Below are 22,444 nucleotides of genomic sequence, written 5' to 3' on the forward strand. Positions count from 1 at the left end.
CTTCTAAAATGTTTGTAAAAATGCTTTTTAAACGAAATGTATATGCTATAAAATTGGATATACATGCCTCTAACACCAAAATGTATATGCTATTAAACATATGTACATTTATATGTTTCTAAAAGCACATTTATAACATTATAAAAACAGAGTTATACGCTTTGAAATCTGATATATTTGCTTGTAAAGTCAGATCTATGTGCTTGTTTAATGAGATCCATGTGTCTGTAAAACTGAGTGTATGTGTTTGTCAAACCAGATATATACGTCTACAAAATCAGATTTGTATGCTTCTAAAACAAGATCTATACATATTTATACAACTAGAACTCTATGATGTTTTGAAAAGGTCTATATTATTTTAATACAAGTGTTAGTGTATTTCAGAAGTAGGTCTTAGTGATTTTAAAACCCTATAAATACTACTTTAAAATAAGATCTATGTGCTTCGAATGAAGAACAAAGTCTTAAATTTAGAACAGTATGCTTCTGAAACCAAATCCTTCTAAACGTGATCTTTATGCTTTTATAATCACACGTGTGTTTTTAAAATCTAATCTATGTGTTTCTAAAACCAGATTTATATATTTGTGAAATCGATTCTACACACCTTTAAATAAAAATGTATATGGTTTTAAAAGGAGATCCCTGTGTTTTGAAAACCAGATCTTTATTCCAGCCTCCAGTATTGGAATCCTAACTTCAAGAGGTAAGTTATAAACTTACTTACCCCCAAATGGTAGTACTTTATTTTCTTGTTCTTATTTTTATTTCAATTCATTTTTCTTCTTTATTTTGGAGAGCCGTCACTGTCTGCAGACAATGAAGGGCGATACAGATGTGAGACATTGTGGGCTTGAACACTCACATATAGCTCTCCTAATTTCTATTTCTATATCTATTGCTACTCTTTTATTTCTTTTGTGTGACTGGCAAATGGAGGTTAGGAGTGATAAACAGTGTATCCCCACTGCAATGTGGGTCCTACTTCCTCAGTCACCTCCAAAACTTAGGGTACATTTTATAATCCCACATTATAGCTTGTACCCTGGGATCTTTTCAGTTGATGCAGCGTTTTTTTTTTGTTTCGGGCTGTTTTTGAGTTATAACAAACTTATATAATAAGTCAGAGGTTTAGATTTGCTGTTTTTAACGTAGTTCTTCCTTATGTCTTTACTTATTTTACTATTTATCTTCATTAAAATTTAATTATTTTCACTATAAGTATATATATATATTCGTTTAAAGTTTTATTTATATGTCTTTAAATTTAAACGCAGTCTATATGATTGTAACAAGATCTAAAGCTAGATCCATATGCTTCTTAAACAATATCTACAAATCTGTAAAGCTAGGTGTATGTACTTCTACTAGATTTATTCGCTTCTATTTCCAGATTTGTATGCCAATATCCAGACTTTTAAGCTTTTAAAATCAGATCTATATTTTTCGAAAAGCACGCACATGTGTCTCTATAAGCGAACTATAGTCATGTAACCATTGTTTATTTAAAAAAAATTATATATTCCTCAAATACAATATATATACGTTTCTAAAATAAGGTCTATATTCTTCTGAAAGTAAAGCTATATGTTTCTAAAATTATTTTTATGTGTTTTTAAAGTCTGACCTCTATTTGTTTAGACTTTTATTTATGTGCCTTTAAAACCTAATTTGTATGCTTGTAAAACTAGACATATATGGGTGTAAAACTAGATATATCTGTATATAAAACCAGATCTATTTGCCTATAAAACTAGGACTGTATGCTTCGAAATGATGTTTAAGTTATTTTAAAAACGTATTTATTGGTTTTCTAAAGCAGGTTTATGTGATTTTAAGACTTGGTTTATATTAGCCTAAATTGGATCTATGTCCTTTAAATCAAGATTTATAAGTGCCTAAGTTCAGATCTATATGCATGTGAAATCAGACTTATATGTCTCTCAAACCAGATTTATAGTTTCTAAAATATCTGTATGCTTCGAAAATAAATTTTAAAATCTGATCCATATGTTTAAAAGCAATATGTATGTGCTACTAAAATCAGAACTATATGCTTCAGAAAGATCTCTTAGCTTTGAAGCTAGTTCTAAATACTTCTGAAACCAAATTTGTTTTTCTCTAAAACTAGATCTACATTATCTTTAAATTACACTTGTCCCCACGTGCCACAGCGGTATGTCTGCAGACTTACATTGCTAGAAACCAGGTTTCAATACCCGTAGTGGGCAGAGCAGATACGGTCCATTGTTAAGCTTTGTACTTAATTCTAAATAGAGAAACAGAAATTACACCCACATGCGTTTGTAACCAAATATCTTTGCTCCTAAAACCAGGTGTATATGATTTTATACGCAGATAATTTTGGTTCTTAAATTAGATTTGTGGTTTCAAAATAATATCTACATGGCTATAAAACCAGACAGATTAGCGTCTAGAGTCACATATGCCTCGAAAACCACGTCTCTTTCCTTGTAAAATTAAATGTATATAGTCTAATTCCTAACATATATGCTTCTTCAAATACATCTATGCACTCTTGAAACTTTACATTATTCAGAAGCCAAATATATATGCTTAGAACAAAAAAAAAAGACATACATGCTTCTGAAACAAGATATATATATATAATTATAAAAACAAATCTGTACGTTTGTAAAACAATACCTATTAGCTTCTAGAACAAGATCAATATTCGTATTAAAAATGTCTCAAAATTGTTTGAGAATTAGATCTGCATGCCATCGAAACGAGATGTGTATTATTGTAAATTCATATAAGCCTGCTTTTGAAACCATGTTTTTAGAATATATTAAATATCTCTAAATGTTTTAAGCCACGCATGTTTGTTTCTTAAACTAAGTCTAAATATTTTTAAAGCATAATTTATATTATTCTAAACAGAAACTTATATACTTATAAATAATGTCTATAAGAATCTAAATATAAGGCCCTAGGTATGTGTTTCTATAATCAGCTCAATATGTTTCTATAAGCAATCTCCCATTTTCTTTAAAATCATATTTATACGTGTTTCAAACCATATCTATATACATTAAAATGTGATATGTATTGTAATACCAGGTGAATATATTTATAAAACAAGATAAATATTCCCCTAAAACTATATATATATATGTCTTTAAAATCAGGTCTACGTGTGCCTCTTAAACTAGCGCTATAGTTTCTAAATCCAGATCTATATTTCTCGATTATGAGACATATATACTCTTAAGCTTATGAATCCATTCATTTACATGCCTCTAAAACAAGATCGGTATAAGTCTAGATCCATATGACTGTATTATTACATCTATATACTTGTGCAACCAAGTCTATATTCTTATGAAACATCTCCTATATTATTCTAAAGGCAGATTCTAAGGTGCTTTTGTAAACAAACATACAAAGCTCTGAAACAATCTATATGTCTCTTGAAATTAGGCCATCATTATGTAAAACCAGATCTATGTGATTGTAGATCGAGATTTCTGTACTCTTTAAAGCTCTTTTATGTTGTTCCAGGACTGTATTTATATTTCTCTGAAAAATAAACCTATATGTTTGTAAAATCATATATGTACATCCTGTGAAACCAGATCTCTGCCATTTGAAAATTAGACTTATATTCTTCTAAAACCAGATTAAGGTGCTCCTAAAACAAAATATAATTGTTTGTAACACAAGATCTATAAATCTATGAAATCAGACTTACATCCTTAAAAATTAGTTCTAAATTACTCTAAAATGACGTCTCTATATCCTAAGAGGAGATATGTATGCTACTAAAGTTAGATCTATGCGTTTTAAAACAAATTGTATATACTTCTATGTATTTCAAAATTTATAACAATATCTATATGCATTTAAATGAAAACGCATATGCTTATAAAACGAATTTTATGACATTTGAAAATCAAACATATATACCAACAGATCCAAAATGATATGCTTTTAAAAAATCTTTATAGTTATAAAGCATTATAAAAGCATGGCCATATAATTGCAAAACTTGTTTCTTAATTCAGATATAATTGCACTTAAAACCTACCTTATTTATATTATTCTAAAATCAGATCTACATATTCCTGAAATCATATGTACATGTGTATGTCGTAAAAGTAATCTATATGTTTTTAACATCAAAATGTTTATTCTTCTAAATATGTTTGAAGAAAAGATCTACATCCTCCTATAACTTGATCTATGTGAGTGTAAAACCATATTTATACGCTTGTAAAACCAAATATATATTCTCGTAAATCCTGATCCATGTGACTAAATGTAGATCTTTGTACCATTAAAACTAGACAGGTGTGATGGTTAAAAAGCAGATCTATATGCCTTTAAAACCAGGTCTATATACTTAGAAAAAATAAATACACGTATACAAATATAATTCAAGAATAGTTAGAATCATTTCACTTGACCCTAAAATTAAAGAAAAACACTCAAAGTCACTTCTTATTAAACAAATACTTATCAAATCTTTTTTAAAACTCTCTCAGATTAACTGTATCCTGTGCCCTGATTTTAGTTGATAATGCTCCGAAACCTCAGTTGGTGTCTTGGAAAATCAGAAAATACCACCATGATATATATCATACTGAAACGCCGAAATTTCCCATGTTTATGAACCCGAACCTCAATTTTTACAAGTATCTTGTGACATATTTGACTGCATCTACCATATCTGAAATCAAAACATTCCAAAGGTCAACCATCCAGTTAGAAAAATGAAACTGTCTTTACTAAAGATGACTCCTACCCTGCCAAAATTTATATTTGTGTTCCTCGGTCCTACCATTGCTACCATTATTTATAAAAACATACGATGTTTTAACACTATCAATAATTCCCTTTACAATCTGAAGTACTTCATTCAGATCTCCTGTAACTCTTCTTTTATCAAGAAAAAAAAATTCAGATATTTCAATTTCTCCTCGTATGATAACACCTAATTTCCAGGTACCATTCTAGTAACCCTTCTCTGAACTCATTTCAACAATTCAGTGTTCTTCCTAGGGTAAAAAACCAAGACGAAACACAGTGCTTTAAACGTAGCCTAACCAGTGACTTCATATAATGAAATTATAATCTATGGTATTTAGACTTGTATTCAATATTTCTTTAGATACAGCCTAATGCTACGACTAGTAACAGAACACTGCTTGGATGACTAAAGAGACTGATCACCCATTCCACCAAGATCCCTATCTTTAATGACACTGTTAAGATTATTTTCATTCAAATTATATTTATAATTCAAATTATGACAGCCCACATGCATTATCTTGCATTCATTATAATTAAAACCCATCTGCCATTTATTTGTTCAACTCACCAAATGATATAAATCATTTTGTATGACATTAGTCAAGTTTGACTGAACTCTGTTTGTAACAAGCCTTTTCTATCCAATTTGCTATACTGTTCCCTACACCCGTAGAGGTGACTTTATTTATAAGCCTATTGTACGAGGTTTTGTCAAATACTCTTTGAAATGACGATACACTAACTTTAAACCATTACCCTCATCTACGTAAGCAGTAACCTTTTCGAAGAATGTCAAATATTTATAAGAAAAGATTTCCATGTTGTCTATGCGGTAACATTTTAAACTTTGTTATATGACTTAAAAGAGCATATTTTGTCAGACTTTTCAAAGATTGCTGCTACAATTCACGTGAGACTAATAGGTATATAATTACTTGGACAGTTTTTATCATATTTTGTGAGAAATAGGAGTTACATCAGCTAACTTTCAATCTTCTGGTACCTACCCTCTGTTCAAGGACTGACGAAAAATAGTAGCAAATGGCTCACATATACAATTTATAACTTTCTAAAAAATCATTGGGAAATATTACCTGGCTCAGGAGCCTTATCGTTTTTACCCTTTCACATTTTTTGTTCAACAAGCTCAAAATTAATGTCACCATCTTGTTCGATCTCTTTTATATTTATTAATTGTTCAAGATGAGAAATATTGCTAAACTTTTCAGTAGCATAAACTAAAACAAAAAGTAGGAATAAATAACTTAGCCATTTTACAATCATAAGATACCAGCCGTTCTTTATGATCCCTAAGAAGTCTTAATCCTATTCCAACATTTTGTTAACCATAAGATACCAGCCATTCTTTATTATCCCTAAGAAGTCTTAATCCCATTCCAACATTTTGTTAACCATATGATACCAGCCAGTCTTTATTATCCCTAAGAAGTCTTAATCCCATTCCAACATTTTGTTAACCATTAATATATTTGAAGATATCTTTACTGTTCATTTTTATATTTTCAGCTGACCTTTATATGCGTCCTTCTTCATGTTCTTATTTTCTGTTTGACCAAAACTCTTGATCTTCTGTAACCTTCTAACTCTCCCGTTATACCAGTCAATTTGAATTTCTTAAATTTGTGATAATTTTCTTTAATATTGTCTCTTACATTCTTTGAAATGTTGTATTTACTTCAGGCCTAAATAAAGCAACCACGAATAATATTAAGTTCTGTAAACTTTAAGGTGGTAAATTGATTTGGATAATAAAGTTTACAATTTTTTAAACATGAATAACGTTATCACAATCTTTCGGAATGAAAAATGAGGCAAAGAAAGAAATATTATGAAAAAAAAAGTAACTTATTAATGTGAAAACAACAACAGCCAAACCTTATTAAGGTTGTTAACCGCAAAAATTTATGCGCAAGAAAGGCGTTTTTGAAAGTTTTTATCTTTAATGGTGACAAAATTTTCACCATTGAAAGATATTCTATTTCGATGAGACGCTATTAAGATGTCTGTTGTCACAAAGTTTTGTAAAGAAGTTTGTATGAAGGAATATACTTTACGCGAATATTGTATCCTGATTGATGATAAATTCCTAACTACCAAAAATATTCTATTTACTCAGAAAATTATTCAGTAGCCGACGTCACAATGTTTCATAAAGAAGTAGCATATGTTTTACTTGAATATTTTATCCTGGTTGATAACAAAGCCTTCACAGTAAAAAAATGTTATATTTAGTTTAAAGATTGTTGGACTTGCAATTGTTAAAATACTGTTAAATTTTCAATTGCAACAACGCCATTACACTTCCCATTGTTACATAGCTCGGTTGTACGTCCATTAATGAATAAGTTTTTATTATGTTTTCTGACAAATGTGAAGAGAAAATTACGAAATTTGTATTACAGAATGCGGCACTTTAGCTCATATATAGAGTTACGTCTGTATCAACATTTCATATAAAAATGAGTGTTTATTACAGAATAGTAGCAGAATGGCTACGATATAAAGGTATTTGGTTAATGACTCGAGATGTTCTTTAGGTGGCACCTGTAACAATATTTCATACAACAATGACATGTTGTAGAGTTTAATACAAAGTAATAACAAAGTGGTTAAATATAACATTTATCCATTTATTGTTAGGCACAAAGCTACACAATAGGCTATCAGTTCTGTGCTTGTCATGTGTACTGAAACTTTGATTTTAGTATCAGAAACCTCCAGACATTCCGCTGAGTCGCTGGAAACATCTTATATGGTGTTTTGTTCATAACTTGGAACTATTTGTTTGGTACTGACTGTAGCTATGTTTTATGATGAAATTGACTTTAGAAATGCTTAATACGGAACAGTAACAGAAGGTTTATTATTTAAAGGAAATAAACTTATAACTTGGGCCTTTTAGTTGGTGAAAATATATTATATACAGTGACATCTTATAAAGATGTTTTGTTTATAACTTGGGACTTTCTATGTGGTAGAGACTGTAACAACATTTTATAGAGAAACTGAACATAGAAATGCTTGATACGGGATATTGATATGATGTTTTGATGTAAAAAATACTTATAACTTGGACTTTTTTATTTAGTATTAAACAATATTAAAAGGACAAATGGTGTGTTACAAAGTTTAACACCGGATATTAATACAGTGTTTATGACACAAATCTGCTTTTTTGTAGCTTGGGACGTTCTACTAAGTGGTTACTAAAACGATATTTTATGAAGAAATGATACACTAGGCATGTTTGATTTGGGGAAATGTCAAAACGTTTATGATGTGAAGGTTCTTTATTTACGTGTAATATTGTTATGGTGGGGATATGTCGTCAAATATGCGCATTCTTGTAGACATGGGGACCTTACGATGTATCTGTCAATTCCGTTATTCGTTGACATAAAATGGCCCAAGAGGTTGCTATGGGTGATGTTGATTGGTTGCCTTCACTCTTGACTATCACTAAAAATGTGGACTGCTAGTGCATCGAATTAGCCCTTGAGTACCTTTGTGAGAAATTCAACAATCAAACCAAACAAAATTAAGACGTTGATTGTAACTGTATGAAATTAAAAAATATGTAAGAATGTTTAACCTGGAATAGGGTCGTAATGGTTAGGATATAAGGGTGCTTTGTTTATAGTGCTCCTCAATATTCAGTGATAACTGTAAGTCCAGACGCTTAAATTTTAAAAACCGAGTTTCGATACCTCCGGTTGGCAAAACGCAAATAACCTATTGTATAACTTTATACTTAACAAGAAACAAACATTTATTTACTGGGACGTTCTATAAGATGGCGACTTCAACAGTATTTCATTAAAAATGTTTTTTTTTGGAGATCAGCATGAGATAATAACAGACTAGTAAGATATAAGCAAACTTTGTTGACCCTCGGTATTCTTAAAGTGGTAATTATTAAACCTGTATAAAGAAATGATGTGTTGGAATGTTTTGTGTAGAAAGGTGACAGAGTGAGTTCATGATATAATTTTTATGTACTTGGAACACGACTATAATGAACAGCACTTACATTGAACAGAATATCTATTTTTCTCTAGTACAATTAATTGATAGAAATAAACAGAAGATATTTAGTTTAAACAAGAACAAAGTATGAAAATATTTTCCGTCATATATTTAATGTTATGTTAAACTAAATATATAAAGTCTGACTGACCAAATTTAAACCAACTTTTGAAGTGAACGTAATATATAATTTTCGAATGACTTTTACCGGTTTGTGTAATTCGTGGTACCTTATCTTCATTTTTTATAAATGTTTGTTCAGTGTAAATCTTGAGAATTACTGTACCAACAACATCACAGGGTTATCCTTAAGGATCACTGTACAAATAACATCACAATGTTACTCTTGAGAATTATTGTACCAAATATTACAAGATTATCCTTGAGGATCACTCTACCAATAATATCACAATGTTATTCTTGAGAATTATCGTACCAACAGTGTCACAGGATTATCCTTGAGGATTACTGTACAAATAACAATTCAATATTATCCTCGACGATCACTATACCAACAACATCACGATGTTATTCCTCAGGATTACTGTACAACGATGTCACAGAGTTATTATTGAGGATTACTGTACTAACAAAGTCACAGTGTTACAGTTTAATCCTTTTGCGAAAATTGTCCAGTTTTAAAGATTAAAACTGACGTCATAGTAGTTCAGAAAAACGCTTTTAACATGTGATTTTGTTGTAATTTTAGTGTAAATGCTAATAAGATGTTTATTGGAAACTTGCATACTGTTCATAACAGCAGATTATATTTTTGGTGAATAACTACTTTGAAATATGAACATTTTATTTTGTATAAGCGTGAAAAGAGGAATTATAATGATTAATCCTCAGAGAACCCAGGCTATATGCTTTGGATTAGAAGATTATATTATGTCTGAATCAATAGGGTACAGGACATATTCACGTAATTTGTAGCAATGAAACTTAGAATAGAACTGAATTCGCAATAAAGTGAGTTGAGATTGATATTGAATTCACAATAAAGTGAGTTGAGATTAATATTGAATTCACAATAAAGTGAGTTGAGATTGATATTGAATTCACAATAAAGTGAGTTGAGATTGATATTGAATTCACAATAAAGTGAGTTGAGATTGATATTGAATTCACAATAAAGTGAGTTGAGATTAATATTGAATGTACAATAAAGTGAGTTGAGATTGATATTGAATTCACAATAAAGTGACCTGAAATTGAAACCGAATCAGATCATTGCGGTGTGATTCTTGATTGGAATTAAAATCAGATCATTCCATTTCACGTATCTCTGAATTGTGTATATAAATATATTAGATTTATAAACACACATTAATTTAGAGAAGTATTTATCGAAGTGTGATGGTAAGAAAGGAGAACATTGCTTTTACGATTTTCATAATTTCAAGATAAGACCAACGTAACAAGTCTTTTAAAGAGCAAATTCTAAATTCTCCTATAATGCTAATAAGAGAGAAATTGAGCATTATGAACTTATAGTTACAAATATTTTGAAGCTACTGTTATATACATAGCATGTATAAGTATTTTCACCTCTTTTATTGATAAAAATGATGACACCGGTACAAATGTTGGTACTAAGAAAGCAGATCTGATCAGGGCGTTTACATGGTAACCTGCAAATGATCTTGAAGGGGTAAACCAAACTTATCACTGAAAAATAAGAATTGTCCTTGACACAAGTATTATGCTAAAATTCGTAAGGTACATTTAGAGATTTATTTAAACGAAAACATCAAATTACCAGTAGTCAGTCGTAACTCATATATCTATCTATGATAGCCTACGTAAGATAATTTACAAAGCTTATTTTAATCCCATTATGTCTATACGTGCACACAGCTTCTGAAGCACAGTTTACTTTTATGGGTTAATATTAATCAGTGATGTCGAGAAAACCCACTTGTAGAGAAATATATATATAAAAACGGCTCGTTTGGGTTGAGAAAATATTTTAAGTTAATATCTCTTTGGAAACAGGTATCAAATAATATTTGTGTTTTGTTGTGTTTGTATTTTTGATTTTATGATAAAATATGTCAGTTTTACTGACTATTAGTTTAGTTATATTTAAGTCAAAGTCAAAGATTATCGAATCTTTATTCCCACTACTTGAACAAATATCCAACACATTTTATATTGAAACCTACACAAATCATTGTACGTTCTAATATTTTTTCCTTAGATCAAAGGATGCCAATCTATTTAAAACACTTCTCTTTTGAACATTCATATCCAATGAATTAAGCAGTATTTCTTAACAAATTGGAAACTAAACGTTAGAGTTGTTATAATATCTGTGAATGTTTATGAGCAGTGGGTTACTTGTTCTGTGAATACTTGGTTCATTCATCGGTTTCCACTGCTGATACGAGTTATTTTTTCAGTGTGCACCCACAGTGACACAGCGGAATGTTTGAGGACTTAAAATGCTAGAAACTGAGTTTCGATACTCGTGGTGGGCACATATTTCAACACTCTGCTGATAATGACAAAAACTTTGTTCAAAGCAGTTAATTCCAATTATCATACTCTAGAAAAGACTAATAGACAGATTAGGTTAATATTTATGTAAAATAATGCTTTCAAAATATCCCGTTGAGAGACACACGTGTTTATGATATGCTATCGTATCTAGGATAACATAAGTCGTTCATCGATTTTTTTTTATATCGATGAATGGAGAAACAAGAGCCTCTTATGTTATTACAATATTATTAAATCGTCATAATTAGAATATGAGATGACAGTCATCGATGTTTTGAATATTAGTTATATGTTATACACTGCATACTACGTCGCTACTGTCTGTCCGACATCAATTCTTTTTCCAAAGTCGGTAAACCAGTAACTAAGCCGAATATTTCGTTTCTCCTTAAAACACCTAGTGCAGTTAGGAAAAGAGGCCATAAGCTGCAGCCTTCGCGGTGCTGACGCCTTCCTGAGACGGGCCCACGTCAGGCGCGCGTGTCAACAAGTGTCTTTAGATGTGTTGCTTTTATATATAAATATATCAAAAAAGAAAATACGATAAATAATGTATGCTCATTTTTCTCTGTACGTAGAAGGTAAAGTTAGACTATGTTGACCAACACTTCTAATCAATGTGTGAACTCAATATATTTGACCTTTGTTTGTTTAGAATTAAGCACAAAGCTACACAATGGGCTATCTGTGCTCTGCCCACCACAGGTATCGAAACCTGGTTTTTAGTGTGTAAGTCCGCAGACATACCACTGAGCCATTGGGGGGCAATACCTGACCTCTCTCAGTAAGTAAAACTTATGAAAAAACGACATTTCGATTTTATTGATATTAAATCTTAATATATATATTTGGTTCATAGGAGGCGGCCTTGCAATTAGAAACCCCTAATAACGATAAAATGATGAATATATTGTTAGCTTTCATTAATAACAAACGGCGTGAAAGATTTTACTTGGTATGCTCGTATTCTATTCTCGCCGTGAACACGCCTGAGCTTTTCTCCATCACCGACCGCCAGTCACTAAACACCTGAAGGAAACGTGACATCATTCGTGGAAAGTAAACCCTACCTCTCATCCTCTGATTCAGACATTTGTCGGTCGTCTTCTTCGTCTGATATTTCAGATACGGACCTTTCAAACAGATCGTCGATCGGCTCAAATGTCAGTTGAAAATCACTCATTTTTTTTCTAGAGTTCACTAAAGTTTAGACAACGCAGTATTTTAAAACCAGACACCCAGCATTTCTTCTTTGACGAGTTAAGGTAAAGAGCAGTTCGACAGATCGCTTGTATTACTAAAAAAAAGCCCCAATGTTGAATTCATTCACAAAAAAGACAACTCTAACGATCTTGTATGTTCAATGGTGCCCTTTGTCATCAAAGGCCTTAACAATTTTGTGTGTATTTGACGCATCACTAATAAACAAATACACGCATGCGCATGCAGTGATGTATTCATAAACAGTGCCCGAAATCCCGAGCATATGATGGACGTTCGCCCACTCAGCGTTGAAAGTAGTCCGGTTTCCAGCCACATAAGAACTCAGAATGGTTTTCGCTGGCACTTGAGTTTACTTACGTCATTGATTACGCTTGCGCGAAAGCAAAGACATTTGCTAGGTGTAGGCGTACTTACGATTTATCGTTTCCAAACAGCACGACATCGGGAACTGCAGGTAAGCATTTTCTTATTAGATGTCTTCACCGTGTTAACGGTAACTTTCCTATCGGCTTGTTAGGAGTCAAACCTAAAGGGAGAGAAACTTTGTCTTCAGTAAGAAAATCCTTATATGTTTTCTGCGAAAAATAAAGAAGAAATAAACAGATTGTTAACTTCCATAACCAACTAATTTTACACGTGACAGACATACACATTCATATACAAAAACAATTAATATGAAATTGCATATCACTGGATGTATGATTTTTCACTTTATTTTAAATTCGAACTGACCAACTTATTTTTTCCGTTGAGGACGTTTAGAAATTTTTATTTTAAAAATAATTAAGATTATTTTATTTTGCAACAGGTTTTTAATAAATAATATAGATACAAAATTCAACGCCAAAAACTACGATGTTATCTTAAAGATAAGTCTTAAAGAAACATATTATGTTAACACGTTTTTAACTGTAACTAAGCAAAGAAATTTATCAATAACAGTGAGATTATGACAAAAACATTCTCCTGTCACAAAACTTATAGTTTTTCAGGCTTATTTACAAAAACAAATGCTGGTCCCAAACGTATAAAAAAATTTACATTTTTTTTTTTTTTTTGATTTCTTTTCAATAAATTTCAGAAACTATAGACTGGAAGAATAAATATAGAAATATATAAACAAGTGAAGGATATACATGTACTTAAATGTAACCATCGCTGGCGGTATTAACTATTCCATTGTATTTCTTTGATGTAAAACAGTCATTCTTGATATTAGTTAAGGTTGAGAAAACATTGACAAGAAATATGAGGAGCAACCGGAGCTACAAATAGTTCGACAGCTACTACTGTTTAAGAAAAGCGCACAGACTCAACCGGAGCTACAAATAGTTAGACAGCCACTACTGTTTAAGAAAAGCGCACAGACTCAACCGGAGCTACAAATAGTTCGACAGCTACTACTGTTTAAGAAAAGCGCACAGACTCAACCGGAGCTACAAATAGTTCGACAGCTACTACTGTTTAAGAAAAGCGCACAGACTCAACCGGAGCTACAAATAGTTCGACAGCTACTACTGTTTAAAAAAAGCGCACAGACTCAACCGGAGCTACAAATAGTTCGACAGCTACTACTGTTTAAGAAAAGCGCACAGACTCAACCGGAGCTACAAATAGTTCGACAGCTACTACTGTTTAAGAAAAGCGCACAGACTCAACCAGAGCTACAAATAGTTCGACAGCTACTACTGTTTAAATAAAGCGCACAGACTCAACCATGAGCATTGACTTTCTTTGAACTACAAACATTTTCCATTTTGTGATACATAACTGAGATTGAAATATAATAAGTTATCTTGTTTTTGTCTCATATGACTGGCTGTTGCTAAGCGAGGATGAAATTCTACTTTCTATGCTACGCACTGATAAAATATTTTACGGTAACTTTAGAGCTTGTGTTGAATATATGCTACAAAATTTGAGCTGATTAACTTGAAGTCTTCACATTGTTAGCGCTATTATAGCTGGTAAGAACTACACCAGAATAAGACATATTAACTGAACCTTCACTTACGCCTAATAGTTACTACTGGTGTCTGGTGTGAGTGGTATATCAATTTGCTTTCAATTTAGCTATCACATGTATTAACACGTATTATTCCAGTGTTTATTATACATCTATTCCTAAAGTAAACAAAATCACCAGCTATTTTGCTACATACAGATGAAGCTAGTAGACTCTTGTTATAACTATAATCATACATAAAGATATGTCAGTCTGAAATTAAATTCTTATGAAATGAAACTCTGAAACAATTCAGTGCATTGATGAGACACTTAAATTTTGCGAACGTTCATTTTGAATACTTGGAAACTATTACTAAATAAAAACGACACCTCTTTTTATATCTACCTGTTTATCTCCAAACAGAAAATAAAAGGTATGTGCTCATTGATACGTATTTGTTATTTTAAGTAAAAACTGTAAAGAGTAGGCGATGTCTTTACGCTTCGTAATAAAATGGTCAAATAATATTTTCCATTAAAAACATCTGACTATTGTGGTGAATGTATTGAAAAACCAGTAAAAACTTAATATATCTCTTTTTGTATAATCTTACTTGTTGTGAAGCACAAAGCTGCACAATGGATTATTTATGCTCCACCAGAAGCGGGTATCAAAACCAGAATTTTAATTTTATAAACCTTCTAAATTTTTATATGGACCAGTAGAGAAATAAAAACCGAGTTTATAAAATAACGAACTGATGAAAAGGTCCAATAACACTTTCAGCTAGAGCAGACGTATGATAATTAAAACACTTACTTGAAGCAGAACAAACCTTCACCTTTAAAGGTCGCATTTATTTCCTGCACAACCAGAAAACTATTATATCGATATAAAAAAAAAAGTAGACACAAAGAAAAATACACTCTTTATCAGCAACAAATTCAGTAAGATGTACTTTGATACTTTGTGTTTCAGGGTTCTGGTTTTAAAAAAATTCTGGATTGTGTGCTTGTCAAGTAATAATGATACAAATGTAAAGTGAAGTAAACATCCTTAGGAATAAAAATATTATTACCAGCAGTGAAAGTTTCTATTGGTCGAAATATTACATTAAATTCATTTGCAGTTGCCAAAACAACAAATAAATGAAAAACTCCTAAATCGTATTGAGACTGGGACGTATTTATTGAGTGAATTTTTTTATATTTTTTATATAATTCGATGGTATAAAATATTTTATCACTTGACCATAAATAATTGTTAGCATCACTGTTTATTCGGGCATGTTTCTAATATAATGAACTGATGTTCTGATGTTATACAGCATATATCTGACGTACTATATAATTAGTGTTTTATAAGTGGTGTAAAAAAGTACGTATATCTTCCTTTGTTTTCATATTGGTTACTACGACTAGATCGTTGTATCTGCAAATAGTTTTTGTGGAAGAACAACATTCTGAGTATACTTTGTTATAACGTTATGAATTTTTATTAAAACAACACTAATAAGATACATAACATATTCCAGCTTTTACTTAGTAAATAATGATAAGTATAGCCAGCGACATGTTCGGCTTAACCTGGTAGAAACAAGAACTTTACCGTACCCTGGAAGGAGGTTTTGATCACTACATGAACATGTTGAACTGCTATTGTTACATAAATTCGACCATAATCACAGTCACATAGCGTTCTAAGACATAACAGTAATGACAGATAATAAGTTTATTTAATAATAACAACCTGTTATAAACCCGACGAACATGTGAAATATTTAAAGTGAAACCTGTTTTAAATAAGGCAGTTTGTCGAATAAATATTTTTCTGTAAAGATCGATTTAACGGGGTATATAATTAAGCCTTTTAATATGTTCAAGGGCTAAGAATTATATTTTCCAGTTTATAGAAGGTAATCAATTATAAACCATTTAATGGGGGCTAAGTTAACCTATAAATAAGGATAACTTATTATAATTTTTAATGATATCTCATAAAACTACCAATGGATACATTTACGAAAGAGAATGTTTCAAAACTGTAATTTATCTATGTAAATCATCCAGTGAAAAGTTTCTAGACTTCATACCATTCGTTAATTAGACAATTAAAACTGGTCTGGGTTAACCCCTGTCAATCGGTCTTTTTTGCATAACGTAAATGCTGTTTACAAAGACGTACAATGATTGTTTGTTTGTCTTAGCGCAAAACTACACGATATCCAGCTTTGTTTTATCCACGACGGGAAATGAATGGAGGTAAGTATTTTAGTGTTGTAAGTTAATAATTTTATCCATTACCCACTGGCGGATTGCACAATTATCACGATTAAAACAAAAATTACGTGTAATACTTGATTTTCCATTAAAGTAAACTCTCATTGAATGGAAAAATACAAAATTTCCAGTAAGTGGTGTATTACTAGTTACATTTTTATGCCGTTATCTTTAAGTTACTGATTTTGAAGATTAGTACATAAAAACAGAGACAAGATAGAACTTAGAAAATGATTTTTTTTTACTTTAAGCAAAGTAGCAAAGCTGTAACTGTAATGTCTTTTGTGCAGTATATCGTTTCATAGAAAGTTCATTAACAAAATTTAATATAAGCCATGGAATATTTTGTAAATGACTTTATTATAACATAAACAAATAAACTTTCTGGCCCGTTCTAGCTATTGTATTAAGTCCATAAAGATATAATGCGAAAGTAAGGTTAAATAAGGCTAAGGTGTAAAATAAGAGTTAGATAAACTAAACAACCAAAATCTATATTTATTCTAAAAAAGAACAATAATTATTTTCAACTAGTAAAAAAGTGCCGAGAATGTAGAAAGAGAAATGCTGATATCAGTGACCAGAATCACAAACAACAGTAAAACCGGTTTTTACCGAAACAATATCCTTTTATATTAATGCATTAAAAAAGGCACAGTGACATGCATAGGCGAAAACCTGAACTTTAATACATATCAAAACGTATAAGTAAAGAAGAATTAATTTATGTGTCCTTAAAAATTAAATTTAACTATGTTATTAACAAAAAAGGAACTTGTAAAACAACATAAAACGCTATTTGACGTGGAGATGTATTTTGCATGAAAAGATTAGAAAACTTTAGTTGAATTACACTTTCGAGCCTTTTATCAAAAGGTACAAGGTTCGAGCTGTGGTGTCACCAAACGCTTTAAGCTCTGGATTACGTTATGAAGGTGCAAATTCACCTCATTATTCGGTTCCTGTAGCAGCGAAAGTATTTGAGTGGTTGCACTACCCGTTGGGCTATATTGTACTGAGCACACCTGAGGTATCGATACTCCGTTGTTTTTTTTGTCGTTACAACGTTATAAGCCTTCAAATTTGCTTCTGAGCCAATGTGGAAGTCCCTTTTTTCTGGTAAGTTGTTCAAAATTATGTAGATTACAGATATCTTTACCCTTGTAGATTAGCTCGTGCGTACATAAGGTATCGGTCAGGTTGAATATACCAAACTTTAACTGAAAGAAGGTTTTTTACATAAAACACAGAGAATTTTGTTACTTTGATTTGCAAAATTTATATGAAAATACTTTCAAGAGCTGACACGCCAATTTTCAACTATTCAAATTATTACTCAAGTCATTCTGGCACTAAGAGAGTAGAAATCTATCAGTAAGGAATAGCTAACACAACTACTGTTTGTTTGTTTTGTTGTTACAAATAGATCAACGTAGGGGCTATCTCTGCTGTGCGCACCATGGGTATCAAGTCCTGGTTTTTTAGCTTTATAGACTTTTAGACTTACAACTAAACCAGTGAGCGGTCGAAGTAATTTCATAAAGTAGAAATAACTTCAGCTTTTAGGCTTACATAAAATATAGAAAAATGTGTAATTTCTCTTCCTTTAATTTTAATATGGAACAGCAAAATACATTTGTAAATTTGCAATCTTATTTTAGAGTGTGAACTTACAAAACAGAATAATTCGTTCGCAGTTTTATAAGTTCTTTTCTCGAGAGATCTCTTAAAAGAGATAAATAAAAAACATATCGGAAAAAACTTTTATCTGTAAACTGGCTCAACGGTGAGTCTGAGGGCTCATAACGCTAAAATTTGATTGAGATACTCGCAGAGCACAAATAGCCCAACGTGTAGTTTTGTGTCTAACAGCATAAAACTATTGTGAATTTCAGCTTTTGTTTTAAACAGTGATACAAAAAAAACTTTTGCAATTATATTACAGATAGATATATTTCCACGGAATTTTTACGTCAAAGTTTTTGTTTTCAGTTTACAGCCAATGATATCAAAGTGAAAAGCTGACTTACGACGTTTCTGATATCATACTACAAGCGGAATCTTATAGAAATTTGACTGTTTCATTAGAATTTTTGACTAAAGATACAGTAAGACAACCCGAAAATAGACGTCCCCAGTTTGGTACTGTCAGATTAGAGGGAAGGTAGCTAGTTAGTAACACCCACCGCTAACTCTCGGAGTACTCTTTCTGTCCTAATAGTAGGATTTGACATTCACTCTTACACAACACCTACGGTCCCAAAGTGCAAAGATGAGTGTTTTTTTTTTCCAGTTACGAAAAACGAACAAGTAACTCTAGGATTCAAAGTCCAGGTTTACTAACATTTTAGGTCCAGCATGGCCTGGTGATTAAGGCACTCGACTCGTAATATGAGGGTCGCAGTTTCAAATCACAATCTCACTATACATGCTCGCCCTTTCAGCCGTGGGGGCATTATAATGTGAGGTCAATCCCACTATTCGTTGGTAAAAGAGTTGCCCAAGAATTGACGATGGGTGGTGATGACTATTTGCCTTCTATCTAGTCTTACACTGCTAAATTAGAGACGGCTAGCGCAGGTAGTCTTCGTGTAGCTTCGCGCGAAAACCAAACCAGACCTAATATTTAAGATACGATTTTGTAGAGCATTCTTTCACAAAAGAAATATTATTGCATAATTTAGAATTTTTGCTTCGAGAAAAATTACTTTGATAATTTTAGATCCATTAGGCGATGTTACAGAGCAGAAAGGTTGATCTGGAAGTTTTTAACTGAATTTTACAGAGAGGTCGTACACGTAACAATAATAATCGTTTTCTGAACATTTGGGTATTAATCCATTAGATGATATTATAAAACAGAATAAAACATGTTCATAAGTTTTGTTCGTTTGGGATAGTTACACGGGTTCTATTTGTGTATCGCTGACCACAATCTTGAACTCATAAACCAAGGAGAAAATAAATATTGGGATTTGACCGTCACTCTTATAACTCACCTATAACCCGATAATTCGAAACGTAATTTAATAGCAGAGGACACGAAACATCGACCACCGAATTCATAATTCGTCACATCCCCTAGGTCACACCTGTCCGTTATTTGTTTTGAACTTCAAGTGACAGGGAGACTCTATACTAGAGAAAAAACATGTTATTCATATACATTTGTTGTATAACACGATTTGACGTTATGAACACAATCTAACGATTGTAATATTTGTTTTTTCTTTAATGTAGAACAATTATGTGTTAATTAAAGAGATTATGAGTTGATTTTTTATTTATTTTATATTTTATAATATTAGCTGTTAATAAAAAAGATATAGCGACGCATTATGCCAAGATCAGAAAAAACGCGCCGTATAAAATAAATTAAGCGACAACGAATTTAGAAGATTATAATTACGACGAAGTAAGAAACCTACGAATTAATGCCAAAAATCTCTTCAAGGTTGTTATTTAAATCAGACATCTGATATAAAAAAAAGTTATTTATCTTATAATCTGTACAAGATGTAGTGGCCTCGCAAAGTCTTGTTTCGGTTGTCACTTTGAAGTGAATCACAGTGTTTAAAGTACTTCAAATTACTTATGAACGATATCTAAACCTTAAGAAAAGGCCATTACTTGCTTCATTCCTGCTGAGAGTAGTAGGAAGAACGGAAGCCGAACAATCACAGGCTGCTGCAAATTGACTACAAGTTCTTAAACTGTCGTTAGCAGTATGTGGAATTACACCAAAGCCTCTGGCACAGTTTAGAGGCAGATGGTCAAGGCAGATCATCAGCTGAAACCCAACTGGACGACCGCAAACTATTGATTGTAGTTCTGTGCAACCACGTTTTATCCGCTTCGAGATTGAATCAAATACTCACAGCCGCAACTGAGAGCTGTACCAGTGTACAACTTGTTACAAACCTCAAAATACCGGTCTATACATGAGAAATTCAGTGAGGTGTATTCCGTTTTCAACAATTTAAAACCTTTTTTTTTTTCATAGATGAGTCTTTCTTTACCATGCAACAAATAAAGTATTCATTAGAAAAGAATCTGGTAATAGATCCAATCTCATTTTCTCGGACTAGCTTTCATGCTTCCAAAATGTTCATATTAGAGAACACAAAATGGAATATTTATAAAAGGTAAGTAACGTTTCTTCCAGTGCCTCCAATTAAGATGTTCCGGAACAATTATTTGAAGATACTAGTTTTGAATAGTTCAGGACTTACCAACAAGTATACTTAAGTGTACAAAATAAGTTTCAGTTTGTCTTTACTATTCGTAATGACTGTATTTCAGTTTGAAGTAATACGACAATGTTCTCCAATGGGACACTTTTAAGTCTAAGGATTACGATCCTAAAATCTGGAGTTCGATTCCTCGCGATGTACACAGCCGATAGTCCAATGTGGCTTTGCTCTAAAATAGGTAAGTAAGTAAACAAAATGTAAAATGTCAATAATTCTAAACATCTTAAGCCTCCTCAAATAAATATACGTTTACGATTGTATATTAAATGATCAATAATTTACATAATAAGTCATGTGGCGAATCACCAGTTCGCGATTTTTATACAAGCAGACAAATGAGAAACAACTGATATAACTTTACAACAGTGGGATTTACAATTTCTTAGCTAAAATATTACTTCAAATAACCTTTGAAGTATTTGTATACATTTGTAAATTTTAGAATAATATAAATGGCTTTCAATTTTAACAGTATTTTATAATAAGAACCAACAAAGAAGTTACTCACGTACTGAACATTTATAATATAGAAACATTTCGCTTTTAAAAACAGAGTGAGAATTAAATCTGTATTAATTCTATAGGTTGATGTTATATTTAGAGCAAAGTGAGGATTATACCTCTATTAATTCTATAGGTTGATGTTATATTTAGAGCAACGTGAGGATTATACCTCTATTAATTCTATAGGTTGATGTTATATTTAGAGCAACGTGAGGATTATACCTCTATTAATTCTATAGGTTGATGTTATATTTAGAGCAACGTGAGGATTATAACTCTATTAATTCTATAGGTTGATGTTATATTTAGAGCAAAGTGAGGATTATACCTCTATTAATTCTATAGGTTAATGTTATATTTAGAGCAACGTGAGGATTATAACTCTATTAATTCTATAGGTTGATGTTATATTTAGAGCAAAGTGAGGATAATTTCTCTATTAATTGTATAAGTTGATGTTATATTTAGAGCAAAGTGAGGATTATACCTCTATTAATTCTATAAGTTAATGTTATATTTAGAGCAACGTGAGGATTATAACTCTAGTAATTCTATAGGTTGATGTTATATTTAGAGCAAAGTGAGGATTATACCTCTATTAATTCTATAGGTTGATGTTATATTTAGAGCAAAGTGAGGATTATACCTCTATTAATTCTATAGGTTGATGTTATATTTAGAGCAAAGTGAGGATTATACCTTTATTAATTCTATAGGTTGATGTTATATTTAGAGCAACGTGAGGATTATACCTCTATTAATTCTATAGGTTGATGTTATATTTAGAGCAACGTGAGGATAATTTCTCTATTAATTCTATAGGTTGATGTTATATTTAGAGCAACGTGAGGATTATATCTCTATTAATTCTATAGGTTGATGTTATATTTAGAGCAATGTGAGGA

General features: G+C 31.5%; 1 long non-coding RNA gene across 1 annotated transcript in view; it reads right to left on the bottom strand.

Moving 5' to 3' along the window:
* LOC143229754 (uncharacterized) overlaps positions 1-22,444 on the bottom strand; it is a 118,549-nt gene that overhangs the window by 25,277 nt on the left and 70,828 nt on the right. The window contains exon 2 of the long non-coding RNA XR_013016045.1: positions 12,970-13,081. This is a non-coding gene — a long non-coding RNA (uncharacterized LOC143229754). The remainder of the gene's footprint in view (positions 1-12,969; positions 13,082-22,444) is intronic.

Source organism: Tachypleus tridentatus, chromosome 10 (genome assembly GCF_004210375.1).
Source record: "Tachypleus tridentatus isolate NWPU-2018 chromosome 10, ASM421037v1, whole genome shotgun sequence".
NCBI lineage: Eukaryota > Metazoa > Arthropoda > Merostomata > Xiphosura > Limulidae > Tachypleus > Tachypleus tridentatus.